This window comes from Pimephales promelas, chromosome 9 (genome assembly GCF_988280905.1).
Source record: "Pimephales promelas chromosome 9, fPimPro1.hap1.1, whole genome shotgun sequence".
NCBI lineage: Eukaryota > Metazoa > Chordata > Actinopteri > Cypriniformes > Leuciscidae > Pimephales > Pimephales promelas.
Genome location: NC_142777.1, coordinates 2,954,806 through 2,980,542, shown reverse-complemented (window position 1 = coordinate 2,980,542; position 25,737 = coordinate 2,954,806). Strand labels below are relative to the sequence as shown.

The 25,737-nt window shown below is 38.2% G+C and overlaps 1 protein-coding gene across 1 annotated transcript in view; it reads left to right on the top strand.

Moving 5' to 3' along the window:
* The first annotated feature begins 14,470 nt into the window (after window positions 1-14,470).
* The window catches only part of nlgn3a (neuroligin 3a), a 278,376-nt gene continuing 267,109 nt past the window's right edge, over window positions 14,471-25,737 (top strand). The window contains exon 1 of the mRNA XM_089134683.1: window positions 14,471-14,611. The gene's annotated coding sequence lies outside the window, so the exon portion shown is untranslated. The remainder of the gene's footprint in view (window positions 14,612-25,737) is intronic.

The following is a 25,737-nucleotide window of genomic DNA, read 5'->3' as shown; positions in this document are numbered from 1 at the left end:
AAAGAACGCATCCAAAATAATTGGGGCTTCCCACCCCTAGCCTCTCTGACCTCAACAGGAAAGCCATGTTACGGAAAGCACAAAAAATTGTACACAACATCAGCCATCCTCTCAACAGATTCTTCACTCTGCTAACATCAGGACGTAGATACAGATCCCTGGCCTGGAAACGAGCTCGCTACAGCAGGAGTTTTATTCCTTCTGCCATACCCTGCTAAATAAGAACACTTGCTAAAGTAAATAAGGTACTGCACGTTTTTGTCATGTATGTCTTTCATGTTTTATATATTTGTGAGGTAATGTATGTACAGATGGTGGAAACAAATTTCCTGAAAAGGACAATAAAATACATGACTGTCTAAAAAGCAGCAGAAGCGGAGGAACACATCGGTGAGAGATGCTTCATGGCCCGGCAAGTTTAAAAGGCTGCATTGCAAATCCTCGTCGCCAGAAAAGTCCAAAAATAGATCGTAAAAGGAAACGTGAACGGAGATTACAAAAAACACGAGTTAATGTCGGGATAGCTTTTTCCAGGTGATAGAGTTAATGCAGGAGAAAGAGTTCAAAAGAGAAAAGTCCTGCTTTCGTCTCAACAGGTAAATCAATGTTACAGTCTGAATTACAAGCATTTTTTATTGTTTGGTTGTGTACTTTATTATATCTTCATTTGTGTTCCGAAGATGAACAAAGGTCTTACGGGGTTGGTACAGCATGGGGGTGAGTAATTAATGACTTAATTTTCATTTTTGGGTGAACTATCCCTTTAACTACTTATTACAATAGTTCATGTTTTACACATTCAGTAATTCATACTGTAATATTAGTTCATTCGTTGTGTCAGGTTGCTGTTTGTTTGAAATAACAAACCTGTTCGCCCGGAGGAACACTCGACGCAGTGCTAATCCTGACATAGCTTTTTGGTACATAATAGTTACCGTAGATGCAACGCGCATTTCAAAAAGCAAGGCGCTGGAGAGCACAATTTGCCTGAATGCAAAATAAATTTTCACCTCTAGATGGCAGCAATTCCTACAGCCTTTAACAAACCATACACCAACATCAACTAATGGCTTGTTAATGCATTATTATGTCATGACTTTACTTGAGTGGGCACATCATTACTAACACATGATTAAATAACCATACACTTACATACAGTAATGGCTTGTTAACACTTTATGACCTGCCATAGATTCCGCCAGAGTATATCTTAGTGTTTTTACATGCTTTGCTGTCATTCTTTTGAGCATTTTCATATTCCATACATCAAAACAATCCTTACATCCCCAATTTAAAGGCTATATATGTAATAAATCAAATGTAAAAAAACCAACATATTTTTTTCTACATATTTTATTTAAAAAAGAATTATCGAGCTAGCCATTTGGTTTCAGTTTCTGAAAATGGGCAAGTGGGAGCGTCAACGTTCCTGTTAGTCTTAAAGGGTTATGCATGACTGTGTCATGACTTTACTTGAGGGGGCACGTCATAGAACTGTTCACATATCACAGTTAACTACTTACCAATCAGCTCATGATTTATCATATACTTACAAATATACATGTGCTACAGCTAGTATTCATCCAAGTTAACTGAAGTTGTTTGATCGGCTTTTCGATTGTGTTAAAGGAACATTTGTGTCAAGGACGTTAAAGGAACATTCCATTCACTCTTTTTGAAAATGTTATTAAAACATTATTTTCAGAATGTTTTCTGAATGTTCAAAGCACTCTGAACAGATGGCCCGTCCATCACCGGGCTCACACACAGACACTTGTCTATCAATAATTAACCTACACTGCATGAAAAGTGGGATTTTCGTCCCCGTAAACTGCCGGAAATCTCCCTAATTTTCGGCAGTTAACGACAATTTACAGACTGTGAACGTCGCGTTCGTCTGTGCCACATATTGACGGAAACGAACCATGACGTATGCATGCAGCGCTCGCGGAGGTGCGAATGGCCCTGATTAGCATATGAATAGCAGCACTGCGCGCGCCTTGCCAGAGAATGGCTTGAATTTCCTCACTCAGTATTGGTTGAAATTCACTACATTTAAACAAGAAAATCACTCGTGTTTGGTTGGCAGATCTGTTACTATTGGTCAGCCGACATAAAATTATAATAATAATAATCATATATATGATATGCTATTATGTTGTATATTCATGTCATTGTTATCCTATGGACTAAATTATTATTACCATCAAGGACATGAATTTATTGAGGAAAGGAACATTTGCCACATACTGTTTATTCAAAGAAATAGCTTTATTAGAACAAACACACAACTATGTACAAAGCATAGGAGAACATCTTCAAAGCACAGAAAACATGTCCTCCACCCTCTGGAAACATGGGACAACATTCATACAGCACTACAGTTATACAAATAAATCAATGATAATATATTGCATCATTTCCGGTTGTGGAGATTTAAGCGGAGGAAAGCGGGATTATGGCAGAGTCTTGAAAATTTACTGTCCTCCCGTCTTTGAAACGAAACGAACATACGTTTAGATGTAATTTTATATATAGTTATGTTTATTTAATATCATTTTAAAAAGAAGCATAAACACAACGAGGGGTGTCTGTTTTATCTGTTTTTGTGCCTAATGTTTCTTTTGTATAACCATGGAGTATACAATTCAATATCAATTCTCTGTATTGCATTGGACTCTACGATCGGTGGAAGTTATCGAGCATCCTTACACCTTCACCGGAAATACCGCCGTGCATAGAACCCATTGTCAATTGAATTATCCTAAATCCTAAATAATTTTTGGCTTGATTTATTTGTTAGTTTTGTTTCTTAAAACATTAAGAACAGCAAAGTTTAATTATCTTTCAAAGCAATTTAATACCATGACAAATATATATATATATATATATATATATATATATATATATATATATATATATATATATTGCTAAGCTAGAGCCACTTCTGCAACTCAACAATTAATGTAGGATTAATATAAAAGTTGTTTTTATTTTATTTATTTTTTTTATTCTTAATACTTGATACTTAAATTAGTTTGTAGTGGCATACTTTACAATATATACTATATAATTACAATATCAAGCAAGGATTTTACTAGGAGTGAACATAAAGGAAGCTGTCACAGCTACTTATGACCAGCCTACATTAACTCTTCTTTGTCACCAGATGGAGCCATTGGCTTAAATGAAATGGCTTTAATTCAGCACCAACATCAAACCCAATTTTTAGAATAGAAATGAAAAATTCCATACTCTTCCTCTCTCTCTCTCTCTCTGTGTGTGTGTGTGTGTTATATTCTATTTTATACACTGTAAAACAATATATTTTCATGATATTTTCATTTTAATGAAGAATCACAATTTTTTTCTTTGGTCAAATCAACTTGGATAATTTATGTAGTTCAGATAACATAATAATTTAAGTTTATGGTGATTAAATGAATCTCCTCCATTGTATTATCTCAATTTTTCCATTTCAATGAACTTAAAATTTGAAGGCAACCAGGTTACTTATTTTTTTAAGTTAAACCACCAATATTTTTTTACAGTGTTAGTGGCCACCTCTCTATAGCAACAGTATGAACATCCAGGAAAGGTGTCTTAGACACTGTTGTGACAGATACTGTCAACAGTCCTAGTGAAACACCTCCAAGCTAAAGACCTTGATGTATATATCTTGGAACAGGTCACCAGCAGTATGAGATGATCTTAAAGATCAGGGCTACAAATAAATAAAATAACAGTGACAAGTGAAAGCCAGAAACGCAAATCAACCCCATCAACATTAATGTGTAGAAATGATGTGCTTATAATAGACATAATACAGATTACACTCTGTATAAAGCACAAGTGGGCCATCCAGAGACTTCCATATGCCTCATTATTATTACAAAAAAAATGTTGCGGTATCTTTCATCTTATTTCAGGAGTTTGGATTTTGATACTGAAAAATATATATGTTGAAGAAATAACAGACACAAATGACGCAATTGTGGACATACAATAAGAGATTGGAGCTAAAAATGAACGTGAAATGTGGATAGTGTCCCACTTTACTGTTAGTCTTCTTCTGTAAAACAACCAGAAAACAAACATTGGAACTCTATCTAGTGGTCAAAAAGGGGAAAAAAAAAAAACTCACATGAGACACAGCGTAATACCTTAACAGCAAGCTGAATATAATTATTCTGGTGAGAGTGTATTTTTCAACGGATAGCAGCTCAGATCCATTGATGAGGAATGTTTGGATTAACAAGACTGGGAAATTCGAGCACAGTTTGAAAACTACACTGGAAAAAAAGGTGAAATTACTGTGTGATTTTTCTTTCCTACGTTTGCAAATGACCTCAACAATCATACTTTCCTCAACTAAGAATGTAGTTTAGCTTGGCGTAATGAGTCTTCCCTCCACGGAATCGTAATTGGTTACGGTGTAATCGCGTTGCCGTGTGTGTGTGTGTGTGTATTCATCACTGTTTTTTAGGAAATCCAGAAACGCGTCAATACTAAAGTTATCTAAAAGCATATTTCCATGAATACATTCTTTGTGATTCTGACTTGTAGACGTTAAAGCATTAAATAGAGTCTTTCTTTGCACCAAAGAATTTCAGAGCATCCAGAGCGAGTGTCTTCAGTTGCCTAGCAACAACAACCCCTGTAAGGACCGACCGTGTGATGCTGTCTGGGTTTGTGAAGGTAATTCAGGGGGCAATCTGATTTTAAAATAGGTCCATTGTGGGCGGGACCTGAACTTTACATAATTATTGCTGGGAGCTACAACTCCCCATTTAGATCGGATGCATGTCAGAGTGATAGAAATATGATGGCATTGATCCTAAAAGAGCAGTTTAACCAATCGTCTGCTCACGAATTTTGTGCAGAGGTTATCCTAACCTCACACGGTCAGCTCGTCAAGCTCTCTGGGGTCTTTTGGGCCCGATAATACAGTCGTGTGGGTTTCGTGTCCTCTGGAGGTTTCTGAAAGTCTCTGAAGCCGATCATTTGTTTGCTCTTGTTGATTTGCCATCTGTTTTAGCAAGATCAAAGTGATGCACATACAAAGCAAAGCATGTCTTTAAACCGGAGGACGCTTTGCATGATGTTTTGCATTAAAATGGTTTACCTCTATTAAAGGGCATATAATAAAGTCCCTTGGCTATTTTTTCCCCCCTCGCATTTCCAGGTTTTCCTGCCTTACCGAGGCTATGCTCTTTTAAAACAATTCCACACTGCCTTCAGCAAATCACCTTCTCTTTCAAGCCTCTCTCCATCCCCGTGCTTATTAAACTTTCATGGCTGATTTTTTACTTTGATAGCATATGCATATTGTATGGGAAGTGGGTGGATGCAGGTAACACCGCGCAACTTGACCGGTCGCGCTCGCTCGAGTAAAAGCTTTTCATTGTGTCACAGTTGCTTCATGTCAGTCTTATAACATGCCATTCACGTTTAGTTGGTGTCCATTTGATGGTGGTGAGTTTACCCTGTTTACTTTTCAAATAGAAATATGCTCTGTATTTGGGATCCTTTTTCAACACCTGTTGTCTTTCCGTGATTAAATAAATCCATATGTGCTTATCGTACGAGAGTTATTCTAGCAGACTGGGGGAATTTATGACTGCAAATGTTTGGTGCTATTATAAGCTCAGTCAATTTCTTGCTGTAAAACTTCATGTTGTAGTTGAAATTACATCACTAAGAAGTGGCAGTGAGACTTTGCCAAGAGGACGTGATCCTGAATCAACTTCTTGTTTGTGCCGAGACAGCATTCCTGATTTGTCCTGACCCTAACCCATTAACTACTCATAAAATCTGATTTTATTTGATGATTTGATATTGATCAAGCATCTAAACCCAGCCCTGAACCCAACATGTCAGCATGACATCATTAACCAATTTCATTTTAAAGGGGACTTGTTATGAAAATCAGATTTGTTTCCGTGTTTAAGTGCTATTATCGGGTCCCCGGTGTATCTACCAACCCGGAAAACTTGAACAACCCACTAGTAACTTTGTTTTGGCGAGCCTTTCTCCGCAAGCATGTCAAAAAATAAGCGGATCAGATTTCACTCCCCTTCTGATGTAAGAATGGGATCAATATTACAATAATACTCCACATAGCCATTTGATTTTGGAAAGCAACAGCATAGTCTGATCTTATGAAAGTGTGTATCAATAGCACAAATTGTATTTATCGTGCAATTTATACACACAAAATACGTTTTTTTTGGGGGGGGGGGCTGGGAGCAGCAGCTCATTTGCATTTAAAGGGACACAAAAACGGCTTGTTTTTGCTCACACGCAAAAAGTGTATTTTAAGACACTTAATAATAATTCAATAGGTAGGTTCAATAGGTTCAATCGCTTTAAGCCCTTTAAGCACAAAAACGTGTAAAACGTAATTATGTTTCATTTAGAAAGCCTGAAACCATCTCAATCATAGACAGAAAAGATCATTTACATTCAAAACAGGCAATTTAAGGAAGTTTTAAAGCTTTTTAATAGAGGTTTAAGCCATAGGACTAGTTTTGTGAAAGTTTTCGATTTAACAATTAAAGAACTCAAGTAGAGGTAAAGTTGCTCAGAATGAAGAGGTTCTACCATGTGGTATGAATGTTGTTGGGCTTGTGTGGAAAACCGTGTGATATACAATCTGTTACACATGTGAAAAGCGTGAAGGCGCCCCCCTGTGGCTGATTTCTTTAGAATTTTTCACAGGCGTTTAGGAGTCAACCAGGCCCAGCGAGTTTTGTTCTGATTGGCCTCTGTTAACCTTGTCTGACAGCTGCTTTCTGACAGGCGGATGTGTTTTTAGAGGTACGCAATCACCTTGGACAAAGAAACCCCATGCCAGTTTTCAAGTCAATTGGACTGTTGCATAGCTATAGCCGTTTTTGTTGGGTTTTTCCTTTTTCATTTTACAGTGCCACCAAGTGGCCAATCACTCGTCCTTTTTCACGAGACCAGGTAGGTGGGGCCCAAATGGGTCTGACATTAATTACCCAGTTAAGAACCAAATAAGACCCTTACAGGTCCCACTTAAAACCCTTCTGGGCATCCACGGCTGGCCCCTTGTGTGGATCCTGGGTACAAGCTTATTTTAAATGCCCTTTAAGCAGGTGGGGCCCAAATGGGCCTGTCATGAATTGCCCGGTTAAGATCCCACATAACACCCTTATAGATCCCATTTAAAGCCCATCTGGGCATCCACGGCTGAATCCTGGGTGCAAACCCACTTTAAACCCCTTTGGGCCCCAATGGTTCTGGCATGAATTTCCCACTTAGGACCCACATAAGACTCCTACAGAGCCCATTTAAAGTCTGGGTAACCAAGCCCAATTAAGACCCATTTGGGCAGGTGGGGCCCAAATGGGTTTGACATGAATTGCCCAATTGAGACCCATGCAATTCCCATTACAGGTCCCACTTTTAGTACGCCTGGGCTTCCATCTTGCCCCCAATGTGGATTCCGGGTGTAAGCCGATAATGGGGCCCACATTTGCTGTCCATCAAGCCCTCATATGGGCCCCACATGACATTGCTGGCTGGGAGACCCAGCCCATAAATAGGTGTACCAAATTTGATCTCATTCTGTTAAAGAGGGATAGTTGTTTTAGTAATAGTGTCCATACTTTGTGGACGTGAATCGATTTTTATTTTATTTTGAATAATTATTAAGAATCAGACTATAGAGAATCTTTCTGCACTGGTTTGGTTCAGATCGGGCACAAAACCTAGGACTAGCTTGCAAAATATTTTTTTTCTCACAAATACCCGAGAATTTCGCCAAGGTGAGAATCGAATCCGAGACGTTTTGTTCATCTTCAGCCCGGAATTACAATTACAGTACATAAAACCCGTTGAGCCTGTGATGAACGGATGATTAGGTGTTATGAGATATTAAATAGCCTTGGTGGCTGCAGCGCCACCATCAGGCCAGCGGGGCGAGCCTTGGTGACGTTGTAGACGGGATGAGTACTACTGTTACTCAAATTTTCAAGTCTCTGGTCTGGCACTTTTAGGGGAGGAAGTCCTGTCCTGGTCCTACACTTTTGTTGTTGTTAATTGTTTTACATTAAGAATTATGTTACATAATTAAAAAATATATAAAAATGTATAAATCCAGATTAGTTGAAAAAAAGATATTGAATACTTCCACCCCTAAATCTTAATCTTAACCCTTTCTCAATTCATATTTCAGCCGACTTGACAGGAACCAACAAAGATTCTTGTACGTCTTTTATCATAATCACTGTAAACATCAGTTAAAACGTGTCTCCATCCATGTATGTGGAGACTTTTCAAGAGATTTAGCTGGCACGTCTGTTGCAAAGACTGAAATGAGATGTGGGAAGAGTGTGATGTCTTGTCCAGGCGCTGCGGAGCCAATCACACTCAGACAGCAGCCGTGAGCAGGCACTCCTGCAGATGTTCCCTGATGCATTTGCACCATTCTCCCTTTCCTTCCTAAAATCCCTTTGTCACATAGTAATGCATCATTTCACATACTGAATTTTTTAAATCTGGGCCTAGAAATCATTTCTGAGCAAGCAATATCCATTAGGGGGGAAAATTATTCATGTGATTCCTATCCATTATTTATCAGTTGATGAAGAAAAAGATGTCCTCCTCACTTTGTCATTATTGTTGTCAACCGCAAAGGGCTGGATCCTCAATTGTCAGAAAGTTTCCCAGCGGCTCTGACAGATAAGGTGAGAAATGACTGCAGATTCGATACTGAGAGGACTTCAGGTGTGCTTGAAGCATAAAGGATTCAATATTGCAGGTCTTCTGGTCCATCAATATGTGCTACATGTGTAAGATTGCTTTTTCATACAGTTCTATGAATTTTGCATTTACAAATCAATCAGGGTGTCAAGATCACAATATCATGAAAGAGCATAGAGCAAGTAGCGATACCTGAGATCAGTGTTCACTCAAATCAAATTCACTCTATATAGCACAAACAGGGCTACCATAATATGTGAACAACATGTATGTACATGTTTGTATTTTTAAGAGAATAATGTTTGTGGGTGGTTATTAAAATTTTTTTAAATGAAAGTTGCTGAAATAAGATCACAAAACACTTTTGACTAATGGATGTTGTCACTTCGAGTTCTACCAGAAAGTCTCGGGAGAATTAATACTGTATCAATGAACATTTATTTGAGCTCAGCAAACAATCAAATTCTTTGGCGTAGGCCCCATCCGTAATTCGCATTCCGAGGCTATGGAATCTGCATATCCTGCCTGAAGATGAAGGCAGAGGTGCAGCCCACCCCCAAAAATTAGGTGGAGTAATAATCCACCGGGATGAGGCCCACCCCCAAAGAATGGTAGAGGAAGTATACCCACCGGTCGTGAATCCTGAAGTTCCTAAAAAGAAAGAAAAAATATTATAACTTTTTTTATTATTTTTATTTTATTATTATTATTATTATTATATTATTATTTAATTAAAAACAGTCGTCTTTGATGAGTCACATGGGCCACAGAACATCTTTTGGTAGGACACATGGGCCACAGGCCATCTTTTGAGCAAGGGGTTTGATTGACAGTGTGGTTGTGGCATAGACCCCGCCCTCGGTGATCTGTACACATCATCCTCCATTGTTTCAAAGACAGCCGGTAATGTCTCTTGGAAACATAAATGTTCTGTCGTGGGTTAATCTTCTTGTTGTGGCTTAAAAGTTAATCCTCAAGTGTGGATCGTCGTCTACTGTTTGCGATCCACCGACACCTCCAGTAACAGTAAGTGTATTTTATGATTTTTGAGCAGTCTTTTCAGTCTATGTCAGCCAATTCAACAACAAATGCATCTAAAGTTGTTGTCGTCGTAGGATGTCTGTGTAGGCTATATAACTTTAAACATTGTTTGTATAGTGTGTAACCACACGTTTATAAATATATATATATTTTAAAGATATTGTATTAAAAACTGCATATATGTTGTTGTTCTGTAAGTTAGCCATCTTCTCACATTTGCCACAGAAGCACCTGTATGACAAGTAAACATGACGCCACAGGTCCCTCGCATAAATGTAATTTTGCTTGTACGTAGCAAACTTTATCACAGTATGTGTAGTTTCAAATAATTGCGCCATCGTTAGTGTTTGTGTGTGTGTCTGTGTGTGTGTGTGTTCCACATCCATAATTGCAAATGGGACGCGATTACAACTCTATAAGTACATAAATGTATCAAATAACCATACCGAGACGTACAGGTCCATTCTCATTTGTGTTTATTCTGCCGGAGTCTCTTCGTACTATTTATATATTCCGATTCAAACGTACGCTGAATGACACTCAAAACAGCGGTTTCTCTCACTCTCTCAGCCCATCTGCTTAGAGTAACTGCCATAGGTATCAAGTTACGCCCTCATCCAAAGGCAGGGCGGGGATATGCAGCTCATTTGCATTTAAGGTGGTATGCACCGAAAACAGCTCATTTTTAAAAAGGCCCAAAAATGACATTTTCAAATTGTTATAATAAATTAACTGTGGGGTATTTTGAGCTGAAACTTCACAAATACATTCTGGGGACACCCAAGACCAATATTACATCTTGTAAAAAGGGGCATAATAGGTTCCCTTTAAGTGACATCTCAACCATTTGGTAGAGGCCGATATTTTAAAAAATATGGGATGTGTTGAAAAAAAAATACATTGAGTGTGGTTACTTGCAACATACGAATAAGAAATGCAAACAAAAAAAATTCCTTTTTTTTTTGGTGCAAACATTGGAAGTTTGTGGTTTGCTATTGGATGTCATGTGATTGACAGATTGCTCCGCTTAAGAGGGAGGGGAAGTTATTCTGATTCCAGATTATGAGAGCATATGAATTTAACACAGTAATGATCCATGTGGATAAATCATTTACAATAGACCTATAATTTAAACTGGCTGTGGGCTGATTAGACAGACACCTTTACTGACCAGCAGTTTCAATATTCTTAGGGTTACGGGTGTAGGGGATTGGGACAAGCAATGTATAATCACATACACTAAATCACATAAGCTTAATATTTGTATAATGTTCATTTTCTAATAGCAAATTCACTCACTCTAAGACCCATATGTTCTTTCAGACCATTTCATTTCAATACTATTGGCATTTATAAGGAGTCAAGTCCTCTATTTGTTGTATTAGAGCTTACACTCTTCTGTGAAGGTTTTCCACTGAACATGGCAGATGGGATTGTCTCCCATTCAGACACAAGGGCACGAGTGAGGTCAGGCACTGATGCTGGGCAATGGGGCTCAAAATCAGCATGACAATTCATCCCAAAGGTGTTCATTGAGGATCAGGTATGGACTTTGTGCAGATCAGTCAAGTTCTTCCACACTACATTGGCGTTCAACAACATGGACCTAAAAGAAACCTCTACAAACTGTTGTGTCAAATTTGGAAGCCCAGAATGATTTGCTCCAATGAGCCAACCCAAACGTGTTCATTTGAAGGATTTGGCACATGTGTTGTATATACTTCTTGTTGATGCTAAAAGACATAAATGCATCTTGATGCATTGAAAATAGGATGAGAAAACAACGCCAAACACAACAGAAAGCCTATACAATCGACCTGCAGAAGCAGTGCTAGTTGGGAGTGCAGGAAAGCCAATGTTGTGTTAACGGTTCCTGCCTCGCTCGTTCGGTTGCTCAGTGACAAAAGGAGCAGATGGAGGCTTTGCAGGTGGGAGAGTCTAGAACTTCTGTTCCTGGGGACGCTGGAGAAATAAAGCAGCGAGTCTATCTGAATATCGCCCTCGCTCTGAGCTTTGCTACTGATGGTGATAAATGTATACACGCAGACTCTCGCACAGCTGAACAGATTGACAGACTGGGACGCCATTGAGTTTGGACTCATTGAAATCATGTTCTTGGAATCTTGTCTTCTCATTATGTAGGTCAAAACAGGATTATCATTGAATAATGGCTTACATCTCAGTGCTCTTAGGACTTAGTCTTTGCCGTCTTTTCGGCATGTTTTCTCATTTCCTGTCTCTTACTACCTCACCTTTGTTTGTTACTTTCTGACTTTGAAAATGTTTCTCCCAGTGTGATTAATAATTCATTGAGTGGCTTCTTTGATGTGCTTCTAGAAGCTGTATTTTCTGCTAACCCCCACGATACCTCCCAACAGTCCACGCTTCACCTTCCACAAACCTCTGTGCTCTCCATAACAATGACCTCCTCTCAAAACAGAAATATGATGTCTTATTTATAGATTGATCAGAGTGAACCCTTAGCAGAAAAAAAAATATAGACATTTACTGTATTGTCTGATTCACTCTTATGGTGCGTTCTATTATAGCCAACGAACCGACTCGGACCTCGGATTTGACGTCACGTTCACACTTCTATTATGTTTTGCGTGTCCGAGTCGGAGAAAAAAAAATGGACGCCACCCGGAAAGCTGTTATAATGGTAGCACTGGCCGAGTACCAGGCACTTACATTAAAAAAAATATATATTATGACTACATCTTATCAAAACGCAGCCATTGAACTTGAATAATATTCACTTTATCAGAGCCCGTCTAACGGAGAGCCTTGGCACTTCCTATTAGCCCCGTTGTGTATCATCCTGGTTGCAGTTCCATTAGAATTCCACTAGAGGTGATCGCAGGCGAGAGCAGACCCAGATAGCAAACTGACATTGAATCAACGTGGAAATATGACATCGAAACAACGTTGATCTGACATTGTTTTGCTCATCGAATTAACGTTGAACCAACGTCAGACGCGTCATTCTTTCAAAACTAACGGAAAATCAACTTGAAATCAACGCGTTGTTTCAACGTTATGAAAGCAAACCAATTTTCGATTTCATTTAGCTTTGAAGAATGCCGCGTCTGACGTTGGTTTAACGTTAATTCGATGAGCAAATCAACGTTGTTTCAATGTCATGAGAGACGTCGTTTCCACGTTGATTCAATGTCAGTTTGCTGTCTGGGGAATGAATGTGAGTCTATGGGGCTAAACGGCTAAAAGTGTCTCTTTCACCTGCTTGTCGTTAAATCAACATATATTTTATTGTTGATTCCGCAAGTTCAATATAGATTATAGGCCAAAAGTCGAATGAACGAGTACTTATGTCCTTTTGATTTCTTACAGGTTAGGCCGTTGTTGGCCGGAACACGCTAGCATTCTGCTATTGTGTGATGTCATCACATTTTTGAACGGATTTTTAGAACAGATAAGTGAACTTAAAAATGCAACTTTCAGCTGAGTGTATTATCTTAGCCCTCCCTTTTGAATGCAACTTTCAAATTTCTTGACAAAAAATTATATCCTGAGAAAAGTGGATTTATGGGGGTGAAACCCCATTGACTCCCATTCATTCTGCACTCGACCGCGAGCGCCCCCGCATGGACAGAGATGTGTTACCGCAGCCAGTCCAGAACCCGGAAGTCACCAGCCAGTGCCAATTCTCTTCAATTAGACATTCTCTGACTTTATTTAATGTTTTTCATGTTAATCTTCTGTTAGCAACGCTAGCAACGTTAGTAATTGCACTCACAACAACCGATTCCCATACCTACAGGGGACGCAGTAATACGAGTGATTATAATCGTCATTTAAAATACCAAAGCGGTTCAAAAACAATGAAAACAATTCCTTCTTACAAGTCACAGGGCGCAGCCATCTTGAATTCCGAAACGGAATTCTTACTCGGTGTCCTCGCGGTTGTCCGACGTCCGAGAGGTGAAATCCGAGGAAAGGGGGCGTGTTGCTAGGCAACGTCTGTCGTCCGATTCGGATCTCCGAGACGGATGAATAATAGAACGCACCATTATATTCAGTGACAACTTGTATATGTCACAGTATGTGTTTGTGTTTCCCTGTGTAGCTGACGTTGGAAGGTCAGCTGAGGGGATGATATTTTGGTGATTTGAGTGGTTAATGTTTATTTTGACTTTATAGTCTATTTTTGGATTTCATAGTTTAAATGTGTATTTCTGTATGGTGAATTTCTTAATTTGGTTGCCATTTGTATTTTATTATTATTCTATCGTTGAAGTTGAGTGTCATGTGATCTTGTGTGTGCTGATTAATTCAGCTGGACGTGTCAGCATCAATGTAATAATGATGAGATGTGAAACTAAGACCGCATGATTGTGCTCCTGACTTAAATCTACTGTTGGTTACCAGGCGAATACGGTAAACGTTTTAATACTTTGTTTTTTATGTTGGTTTGTGTTTGTAGTGGTGTTGTGTGAAAAATTATTGTTTTTTCTTTGTGTCTAGTGTTCACGGTGTCTCTGGAATAAATAAACAAAAATGAACATCAGTACTTGGGAAGCGTGGACTGTTTTGTAACCAGTGAGTAGTTATACCCTGGTTCACCACTAGAGGTCCTCTTCCCTCACGGTGTCAGTCACATTAGAAACTGCATTTCCCACAGTCCTTGTCTCATTGCACCCAGCTGTCACCCATTATGATTGTTAGTCTGTGTGTATAAGTAGGCTACTCTGCTTGTTTAGTGTTTGTTGCGGAGTCCTTATCTATTATCATGCCACGGCTGAGGTCTTTTTCTGTCTGCTCATGGCTCTTTGTGTTTTGGATTGCTTTTGTGGATGTTGACCCCTGCCTGGACTGTTTTGTGAGTAATGGATTTCCCTAATAACATCTTGCTGCATTATTGGATCTTCTGTGTTCCTTGCAGTGGTGGAGGAAGTACTGAATCTCAGTACTTAAGTAAAAGTACAAATAACCAGATAAATATTTACTTTAGTAAAAGTAGAAGTAACACAATGACAACCACACTTAATTAAAAAGTACTTTATTTTAAATGTACTTTAAGTATTAAAAGTAAAAGTACTTGCATAACAATTTATTATCTTAATGTCTATTTTCTAATGATTAATAACACATTTAATTCTAACTCATTCAACCTAATACTCCTATAATGATGTTCAATAATGATGGAAAAAAAATGTCACCATTTCTGAAATAAGCTTGCAATTAGGCAATGCTTATCCTTACTATATGTTAATATCTATGTTTGGCAGTAAACGCGATTAATTCATGGTGTAATTCTGAACCTCTTGGCTTGCCATAATCCTAACCAAACGTATATTACACACGGTGCGTTTCCTATGCACGTAAAAACTAATTTTCGCGTATGAGTTGCATGATAAAAACACACTGCGTGCGAGACGCATTTAGTGTGACCGGGTTGATAAACTGTATCTATGGCAACCAAACGTCACTGGTGAGACAAACGTGCAACGAACGGACGGTCAGATTATGTTTTGTCAGGGGAAAAACTGATCAGAAAATGTAATGAAAATGTAACAGAAGTTGTAGAAATGTAGTGGAGTAGAAAGTATAATAATTGCTGCAAAATGTAACGAAGTAAAAGTAAAAAGTATGCACTATTTATTGTACTTAAGATACGTGAAAAATGTACTTAAGTAAAGTAACAAAGTATTTGTACTTCGTTACATTCCACCACTGGTTCCTTGAGTGTGGATCGTGACAGTATTGGTAACAAAGGTCTAACTTACAGAAAGTCTGAAAATGCATTGCACCCTGTTCAGTGACATTGGCAAGTTGCTTTGTGGAAATCCATCTGGTGGCACCACAGGACATTCAAACTTTCCACATATCCAAATGTGACTTTATTTGGTTAGAAGACATGCACACCAAGGGGGTCGATAATGCTATCTGCTCATCTCGATTCATATTCATCTCAAAAGTAGCGCCTCAGCTGGCATGGACACCCCAGAGGAGTGCAACTTCTTTGTTGTTGTTGGACCTATCATTTAAGCCATAGATGCTATGTGACTCTGTGAAACACTCGACCAGCACCATGATAGCACCACCGTAACGCACACAGTCTCAAACCCTCCACTAAAGATACTCAGCTGTGCCGTCAAAGGATGTGGAAAATAAAAGCCCTTAATAGTGCATGCTAGGGCTGTCACTAATGAATATTTTGGTAATTGAGTAATTGGTTGATTATTTGATGATTAATCGAGTAATTATATTTTTTTTGGGGGGGTGGCAATAAAAATAGGCAAAAGTCTTTATAATGACTTAAAATACATATATAATTACAATGAGGCAATAATAATTGGTTTAACCCCTTAACTGTCGCGTTTGCCACTATATTTTTAAAACAATAATATCTTAGTAAAAAGTAATATTGACAAACTATATATCATTTGAAGGCTTGCTATCTCTAGTTTCCATATTTAGAGATAAGATAGCATCCATTCAATTATTTTGGAAAATATAAATATAAAGAAGATGGAGTCTGGTTGTGCCCTAGTGGAAGCGTTTGGTACTGCGCCCAAACAAAATCTCACTGAAAGCTAATTTTTTTTGAGATATCAACCTAAAATTTGAAACACAACTGGTTCAGATTTTTGGTTTAGATTTTTATGCAGTTTCAGGGTAGCCCAGGTTTTGAAAATATATATTTAATATAAAATATGAATAATTTTTTTTTTTTACATTGTACATTTCCATAAACTCAAACTTCTATAACTTCACCTTCCTAATTTATTTCACTTCCACAAAAATCTGCCAAATGCTCCAACCCTACTTAACCCTTGTGTTATGTTGCGGGTCAATTTGACCCTTTTAGATTTTCTAGTTGTTGGAAATACTGGTTAACCTATATATTTTTTCTTGATATTTTGTGACTTTTTTCTCATTTATCCTCATGAACATGCATGCAAAGTTTCAACATGCTGGTGTTTTTTGACATATACAAACATAATTACTATTACGTTCGTGATGTTCGCGGGTCAATTTGACCCGCATATTTTAACGCTCTAATGCAACTGTACCGACCCAAAATAATAATATTTATTGGTTATATTTTGTTATTTTATCTTTTTACTACCTTATGAAGCTAAAAAATTAGGGTTTCCACACTTATTTCAATACAGAAAAATATTTTGTCAGCCACAGATGGTAAAAATTACCTTTCATTTATTTTTTCAAGCTACCTGATATATTATTAACCCTTTGTTTTTTTTTCTTGATATTTTGTGACTTTTTCTCATTTATCATCATGAACATGCATGCAACGTTTCAACATGCTGGTGTTTTTTGACATATACAAACTAAATTACTATTACGTATTATTATTATCACTGTGATGTTCGCGGGTCAGTTTGACCCTCATAGGCAGCTATTCAAAAGCAACTGTACAGACACAAAATAAAAACATTTATTTTATGTATGTCAGGGCATCAACTCCAGTTCTAAAGTGTAAGTGTATCTAAAAGTGCTCTAACCCTAACCAAACTTGAAAAAAGCTAAATAATGGTGTTCAGATTTAATTGCAAATTACAAATGAAAATCTTTGACAGACACAGATAGTAAAATAAGCTCTCATTTTTAAGCTCTCTTGGTGTCTGAAAATCCTACATATAAGGTTTGGTTAAAAGCTAGGTATTTCAAAGGCAGCTTCACAGACCCAAAAAAATAAATAAAAAACATTTATTTGATGTATGTTTTTGTTATGTCTGGTTTCTGTTCATTTTCAAATTTTGTCAAAACAAAACAGTTTTAAAAAATGGTTAAAACGCATGTTCATTAAATCATATCTTCAGATATATATTTTTTGGAATATTTGAAAAATGTTGATATTAAAAGTTTACAGTTTGAACCTGAATCTTTGTTGGTTTTCATAGTGTGATTTTTGAGGAATTGTATTGAATCCAATTAGGGTCAATTTGACCCGAACCATAAGGGGTGTACACAGAAATCCAACATAACACAAGGGTTAAACACACATGATCAAGCTAATACATATCTTCAGGATTACTAAGGCTATAGGCAGGTGAGTTTTTTTGTTTTTTTTTTTGTCAGGGTCTGCAGGACATCAAAACATGCAAACTTAGAACCCAGACTAATCAAACCATATATTTTTTATTTTTTCTCAGGCACTTGGGAGGTATTATACTATGTTGAAATCTCGGTGAACAACATATTTAGAAACATATTGATGTATTCTCCTGTGTTGGTGTAGGTTTATGCATGATTTATGGTACAAATTTGATGAAGTGGCGCACATTGCCAGATGAACATTATAAGCAACCCAAACTCACAGCATATGCAGAGATGCACAGTACAGCTGCAGAGTAGCTGTATGAACAGTAAATGATAACAAACTCTCAGAAAGAAAGGTACAAAATCTGTCACTGGGGCTGTACCTTTTCAAAAGGTACCGGTACACTTTTGTACCCAAAGGCTGCATATTGGTACCTTAGTGGTACATATTACCACTTAAAATGTACATATTAGCACCTAAAATGTACATATGAACACATAAAATGTACATAATAGTAACTAAAATGTACATATTAGCTCATGAAATGGACACATTAGGACCTAAAATGTGCATATTAGCTGCTAAAATGTACATATTAACACCTAAAATGTAAATATTAGCACCTAAAATGGACAAAAGTTTACATTTTGAAAAGGTACAGCCCCAGTGACAGCTTTTGTACCTTTTTTCTGAGAGTGCAGTGCAATATTTTGTTGTGAAACACAAAGCGTATCAGACTTTATATGTGTTCCCAAATGCATGTTATTGGAAATCCAAACTAACAGAGACTGAGTTTTTGTGAAGCCAGCCCGTTCTCGTCCCAAGGAGTCATATACGACGCTTTTGCCAAAGCGTAGACATCCAACGCCGATGGCACCCTTTAGCGTCAATATGAGACGTGGATATGGGCCAGAAGGCGCCTCCTAGTGGTCAAACCCTAACCCTACCCCAGACGTAAACCTAACCATAAACGAAGCGTGTTATATTGACGCTAAAGGGTGCCATGTGCGTTGGATGTCTACTCTGTGGCAAAAGCGTCGTTTATGACGCCCTAGGATGAGAATGTGTTGGTGGAGCAGAACCAAACTAGTCTGAGAAGCTGGAAGAAATCTGCATGCAAATAATTATGTGTCGTGCTTCACTCTGAAACCTGCAGTGCATATACTTATTACATTGACTTGCATTTTTTTGTGATTTCACAATAGCTCTGTGGTGTATCATGCTTTTTTAAAAATGGTTTTAAAATATCATGGAGCTTTAAAAATTTGCTTCATTGATTCTCGTCCATGGAATGTGACACGGGTAAATGGCATTCAAGGATTTTTTTAATTAAATTGATCAAAAGATTCTGGTTTTTAATAAATGCAGTTCTTTTACACTTTTACTCTATTTAAAGAATCCTGTTTTCAGCATTGATAATAATCATAAATGTTTCCTGATCATGAAATCATATTCAGGATCTGAATGATGCTGAAAATTCAGCTTGGAACACAGGAATAAATAGTTTAAAAATATATTCACATAGAATTATATATATATATATATATATATATTTCTAATCAAATGAATGTAGCCTAATGTGTGACCATATGAGACCTCGCTTAAATCCTATACCAACCCCAAACTTTTGAAATGGTCTATGCAAAATATTCTGGGTGAATTAATCAATTTAATGGAAGCCGTTTTCATGTTTGCTGGATTTAGAGCAAATCAAACCCTATATCTTATTTTGTTTTCCCTCTCAGGCACTTGGGAGTTATTATTCTGCCTATAATAGTCTTGTTTCAGCAAAAGGAAGTTTTGCTTTCCTTGTTATGCAGCGTAGGGGAAATATATCCCATAGCTGTTTGTGTAAAGCCTCAGCCAATCAAATCACGGCTAATTATTTAAGAGTCATGGATTTATGTTTGGTTATCATCATAAAAAAAAGAACGGTTCTACCATCTCAATCCTATATTGAACTACATATAATTTGTGCTTATATTTAAAAATAATGTCATGACAACATACAGTAAGATGATTATGATAAACTGACTACAGCAAACTGTTTTGCAAAATTTGTTTTCAGCCACCACATACTAGCTTTACGTGATGAAGATGAAATCACATAACATTGATTACGACGAGCGAGATTTAACAAGCCAACGTTTTCACACAAACAACCACCGACAATGAACAGAACAGTGAGAATTAAATAAAAGATGAGCAAAAAATAGAACAAATGTGATGAATGAAATCCAAAACAAACTGAACACTTACATTTCTGCATGTGGCAGATGATTTTATCCAAGTTACAGGAACAATATTATAGCGTCTGCGCTCGGCCCAGGTCAGTCTGGGGTCTTTGGCACGTCCCATTGTGCTGCAGTGACTTTGCATGCCTGGCTCTGTACATTAACCTTCAGAGCAGCACTAAACGCTCAGTTCTCTGGGTGAAAGCGATCTGCCCTCCGCAGAAGTGTATGCTGCAGTTTTTCAGAGGATGCTGGTCTTACTGCGCTTTGATAAGGGTTTTACTGAGTCCATCATTTGACAACAAACTAGACTTTTACATCTGAAGAGAAGTGGTGTCTGCACATTCAAACTCTCAACACCGCAATTGTGTGTGTGGATTTCTGCCAGTGATGCTACATCTAAGAGACAGTATAGAGAACGAATTCTCTGATAACCAACCCAGACAGCAAACTGACATTGAATCAACGTGGAAACGACGTCTCTCATGACATCGAAACAACGTTGATTTTGCTCATCGAATTAACGTTGAACCAACGTCAGACGCGGCATTCTTCAAAGCTAAATGAAAATCGAAAATTGGTTTGCTTTCATAACGTTGATTTCAAGTTGATTTTCTGTTAGTTTTGAAGAATGACGCGTCTGACGTTGGTTCAACGTTAATTCGATGAGCAAAACAATGTCAGATCAACGTTGTTTCGATGTCATGTTTCCACGTTGATTCAATGTCAGTTTGCTGTCTGGGAAGGCATTCATTAAAATGTTTTTATTACAAAAATGACGGACAAATTTAAAACGCCCATGCGTAGCGGCATGGAGCCTTCTTCAGGGCATAGTGAAGCAGATAGAAAACTGATCTTATGGTCTAATAAAACAAGCTTTGGTCTAATAAAACATCAGTACCTACCCAGATAGCAAACTGACATTGAATCAACGTGGAAATATGACATCGAAACAACGTTGATCTGACATTGTTTTGCTCATCGAATTAACGTTGAACCAACGTCAGACGCGTCATTCTTTCAAAACTAACGGAAAATCAACTTGAAATCAACGCGTTGTTTCAACGTTATGAAAGCAAACCAATTTTCGATTTCATTTAGCTTTGAAGAATGCCGCGTCTGACGTTGGTTCAACGTTAATTCGATGAGCAAAATCAACGTTGTTTCAATGTCATGAGAGACGTCGTTTCCACGTTGATTTAATGTCAGTTTGCTGTCTGGGTAGTCAACCGTTCTCTGAGATTTGTTTTCATGATAATCGAATGTAAAGATTTTTATCTCTAAAAACTGTTTAGTGTATAACGCTAGTCACTAAAATCGCTAGTTTATACCACTAACAAGGCTCATAATAGCCCCACACTAACACAGTAACATAATGAGGGTCCCTACATGCAAAACGAAACATTGAGAACTTTGTAAGAGTACAAGAGACCGTTTAATAAGAAGATACTTTATAAAGACAGTTCACTTCGTGTATACAGACAGGAGCCATCTTGGAAAAGAGTCAAAAAAACAAAAACAGAGGACTGATCACTTCACAAAACTACAATTCCCATCATGCTGTTTACCTGGGACTGATAACACTTTCACCTGCAGCTCATCCACACTCACATACATCTCATTCAGATACTCCATATACTGTAAACCACACTCAAACAATAGACCATTGCGAAGTATTACATTGCCACTGCCTGTAATTCCTCTAATCTGTTTATTGACCTTGGATTATTTTCTCGTTTCTGCCTGTTTGCTGCCCGCCCTGAACTTCTGCCTGTGACCTGACTACTCTCTGTGTTTATTCTCTGATCTCCCTGTTTTGCTGTTGCCTGACCCTTGCCTGTTTTGACGTTTCTTTCATTAAAAAGCTGAAAATGGATCCCCTTGAGTCTTCCAATTCGTAACACCTTGTAACCAATCAGATCAACGTGTGATCGTCAACGAGCGAATCTCTGAGTGAGTGGAGGTGGGGCTCATTTGCATATTCATACAACCGCGCAAACTAAATTAGGCAAGGGTGTCGAGTTAAAGTCTTTGCACACCAATTTTTGTTTTAAGGCATACATTTTTTTTTTAAAATACGTAATTCAGGTGATTATTTTGTTCATTACTATTGAAGCTTGTTTCCGCCACTGAATAAAAAAAAAAAGAAAAAAATAATTGCGACTTTTTATCTCACGAGATATGAAGTCGCAATTGCGTGTTATAAAGTCAGAATTGCGTGTTATAGTCAGAATTGCGTGATATAATGTCAGAATTGTGTGTTATAGTTATAATTGTGTGATATAAAGTCAGAATTGCGTGATATAAAGTTGCAATTCTGAGAAAAAATAACAGAAGTGCGACTTTTTATCTCACAATTCTGACTTTTTTTTCTCACAGTTGCGAGTTTACAACTAGCAATTCTGACTTTATAACACATAATTGCAAGTTTATATGTCGAAATTCTGACATCTTTTCTCAGAATTTTGAGATATAAACTCGCAATTGCGAGTTATCAGGCCAATTGTAAGGGGGGAAAATACTAACATTTTTCCCCCTCAGAATAGTTTATATCTTACAATTCTGACTTTACAACGACTTTATATCTCGCAATTTTGACTTTATATCTCGCAATTGCGACTTTATATCACACAATTCTGACTTTATATCTCGCAATTTTGACTTTATATCTCGCAATTGTGAATTTATATTACCCAATTCTGACGTTATATCTCACAATTCTGACTTAACATCTCGTAATTCTGAGAAATAAAGTCAGAATTGTGAGATAAAAAAGTCGTAATTACCTTTTTTATTGTTCCTTCTGTGGCGGAAACAAACTTCCATACATCACGTCCATTCTTGATGTAATGTTATGTGCTTTGAGACATGAGGTGATTTAACGCCGTCTCTCGTGATGCTTTGCACACTCGGTCTGTGTGTGTGTTCATGTGTTTTGAAGGAGGTGTGACTTTGGAGACGCTCTGAAGGGAGGGTGGGATCTCATGCTTTCAAAACTACTGGTTTGAGGGGTTTAGAAAAGGTTGACGAACTGTGACGCCTCTGAGATCTGCATCCAAGTCTATTAGACATTCATTAAATATGCATGTAATGACTTTACACCCTACCCTCTTAATTGCTTGTAAAACGACGCTAAGCTGTAGAATAAATCTCTGACCTCACAGTTCAGGATTGGGCAACATGGAAATTGTTGGTTGGATTGTGGTGGGCAGCGCAGAAGTCAATTTTGAGGCAGTCCCAGTCTACTGGATCCACCTGCGAAGACCTGCTCACTGACATTGGCAGGTTGCATTCTGGGAATCCATCTGGTGGCTCCACAGACAGGACGAAACCTGCTAATTAGCTCTCTCTGTAAAGGGTCTGGGTCGAAGCGAATTCCCAGCTGTCATTAAACATACTCGGAAAGGGGGAGAAGGAAGAAAAGCACCAGGGATCCAATGCTCTAATTCCTCTTTTTAGAAGAAGAGAGAGCTGAGGATCCGGTTGTGTTTTGATCGCCGAGTAAAACGCTGCTTCATTGGGATGTTTGCGCTGTAATGAATTGCTTTACTGTCGCTTTGTGCAGCTTCTGAAAGAGGAAAATCCCTCGGCGTCACCTTTGGCACACCTTCTTTTCAAACCCCCGCAGAACCTCACGGAAACAGAAGACTTGAAATCACATGAGGTACTAAAGTAGAGCACAAATAACAACAGAATATGCAGAAATAAACATAATAGCTCTCCGATGACTGACTTGAACAAACACGCACCATAAGTGGCTTCAGTCATTTCGGAGTGAAACATAAAGGCCGGAAAAGCTCCACTTTGGCGATTAAAGCTCACACACTGAGAATTCTCAATCTCCATTCCCTTGAGAAATTGTGTTTGCACACACGGCCCGTGCAAGCATTCTCATTCAATGATTAAATTACTGTTTTATCCAGGAAACTATAGCAGCCATTCAGATCCAAATGACTTTAATCTCAGCGTTTGCCCAGTCGCAGAGTCGACAGCAACTGCTCGGTTTTATAACGCCGATCACATGGCTGCATCCGAACAATCAAATGGTTCCTGAAATGAGAATTAGACTTATAGGATGCTCCCTACAAAAAAACAAAGCAATTTCAGTAAATATAGAAGAGGAGTGAAATCCGGATGCAACCGCATTCTCTTGATGAAAGTTATTAGTCATCAGGGCTTGACATTAACACCCGTCGACCCGTGTATTTCAGCAGTGCCGAGGAGCGTGCAATGTAGGGTTTTGAAAGTGTAGATTTTTGAAATATTTACTGAAATACCTAAAACGCTTCCAATCTCCTCACTCACTCCATTCATTTGCTCCGGATGAATAGTGTTGCTGTTAAAGGAGTAGTTCACTTTTGAAAAAACGTTTGCTGATAATTTACTCAACCCCATGTCATCCAAGATGTTCATGTCTTCCTTTCCTCAGTCGAAAAGAAATTAAGGTTTTTGATGAAAACATTCCAGGATTTTTCTCCTTATAATGGACTTCCAAGGGAACCAGGTCCAACCGAGGTCCAAACGACAGTTATAACAGTTTCAGATGCAGCTTCAAATGTCTTTAAACGACACCAGACGGTGAATAAGGGTCTTATCATGCGAAACGATCGGTTATTTCAAAGCTTATTCCAAAAAATGTAACTTTTCTAAGGACAAATGCTAGCCTTTCTCCATTCTGTGAGGCGCGTTTGCAACGTCACGTAATACGTAATTTCGTTCAAAAGGTCACGGGCGACGTAGCCAGAAGTACAGAGTCAGTGTTTACAAGTTGAACGCATAGGTTGAACGTGCAAACTAACTCAAACGCCGTTTACAAAAAAAGGAATTAAAAGGTAAAACAACGATGTCGGACGATTTTGATTCTGTACTTCCGGCTACGTCGCCCGTGACCTTTTGAACGTAATTACGTATTACGTGACGTTGCAAACGCGCCTCACAATATATTACAAGGCTAGCCAACCCGGTCTCATCCCAAGACGTCATACGTCTTTTGACCATACGTCAATATTCGCCTTTTTAGGGCCCCCTTAAACGTCGGTAGATGAGGTTATGGGATCCTAACTCTACCCCAGACCTAAACCTAACCCGTCACCTAACTGACGTTAAAGGTAAAGCGTCAGTTGTATGACGGCCCGGGATCGCCATCTACCGACGTTTAAGGGGGCCCTAAAAAGGCGGATATTGACGTATGGTCAAAAAACGTCCCAAGACGTCAGTTATATGACTTCTGTGTTAGGCTAGCATTTGTCCTTAGAAAAGTTAAATTTTTCGATATAAGTTTTGAAATAACCGATCGTTTCGCATGATAAGACCCTTATTCATCGTCTAGTGTCGTTTAAAGACATTTGAAGCTGCATCTGAAACTGTTATTAACTGTTGTTTGGACCTCGGTTGGACCTGGTTCCCATGGAAGTCCATTATAAGGAGAAAAATCCTGGAATGTTTTCATCAAAAACCTTAATTTCTTTTCGACTGGACATTTTGGCCGATCTCGAAACACATTTTCAGGCAGACTCATCACGGAGACTCACTAGTAGCCTAGACTTGTTGTTTAACGACTGCGCTCTGTTACCGGTAAGCGTGGCCTCCTAGGGCAGCGAAGCAAGTGCATTCTGGGAGTTGTTGTCTTTCATCCACATAAGCCAAAAATACATTTTCTGGCTTTTCTCAGTCTAGAAAGCTCCAAATTCAAAAATAATTTCA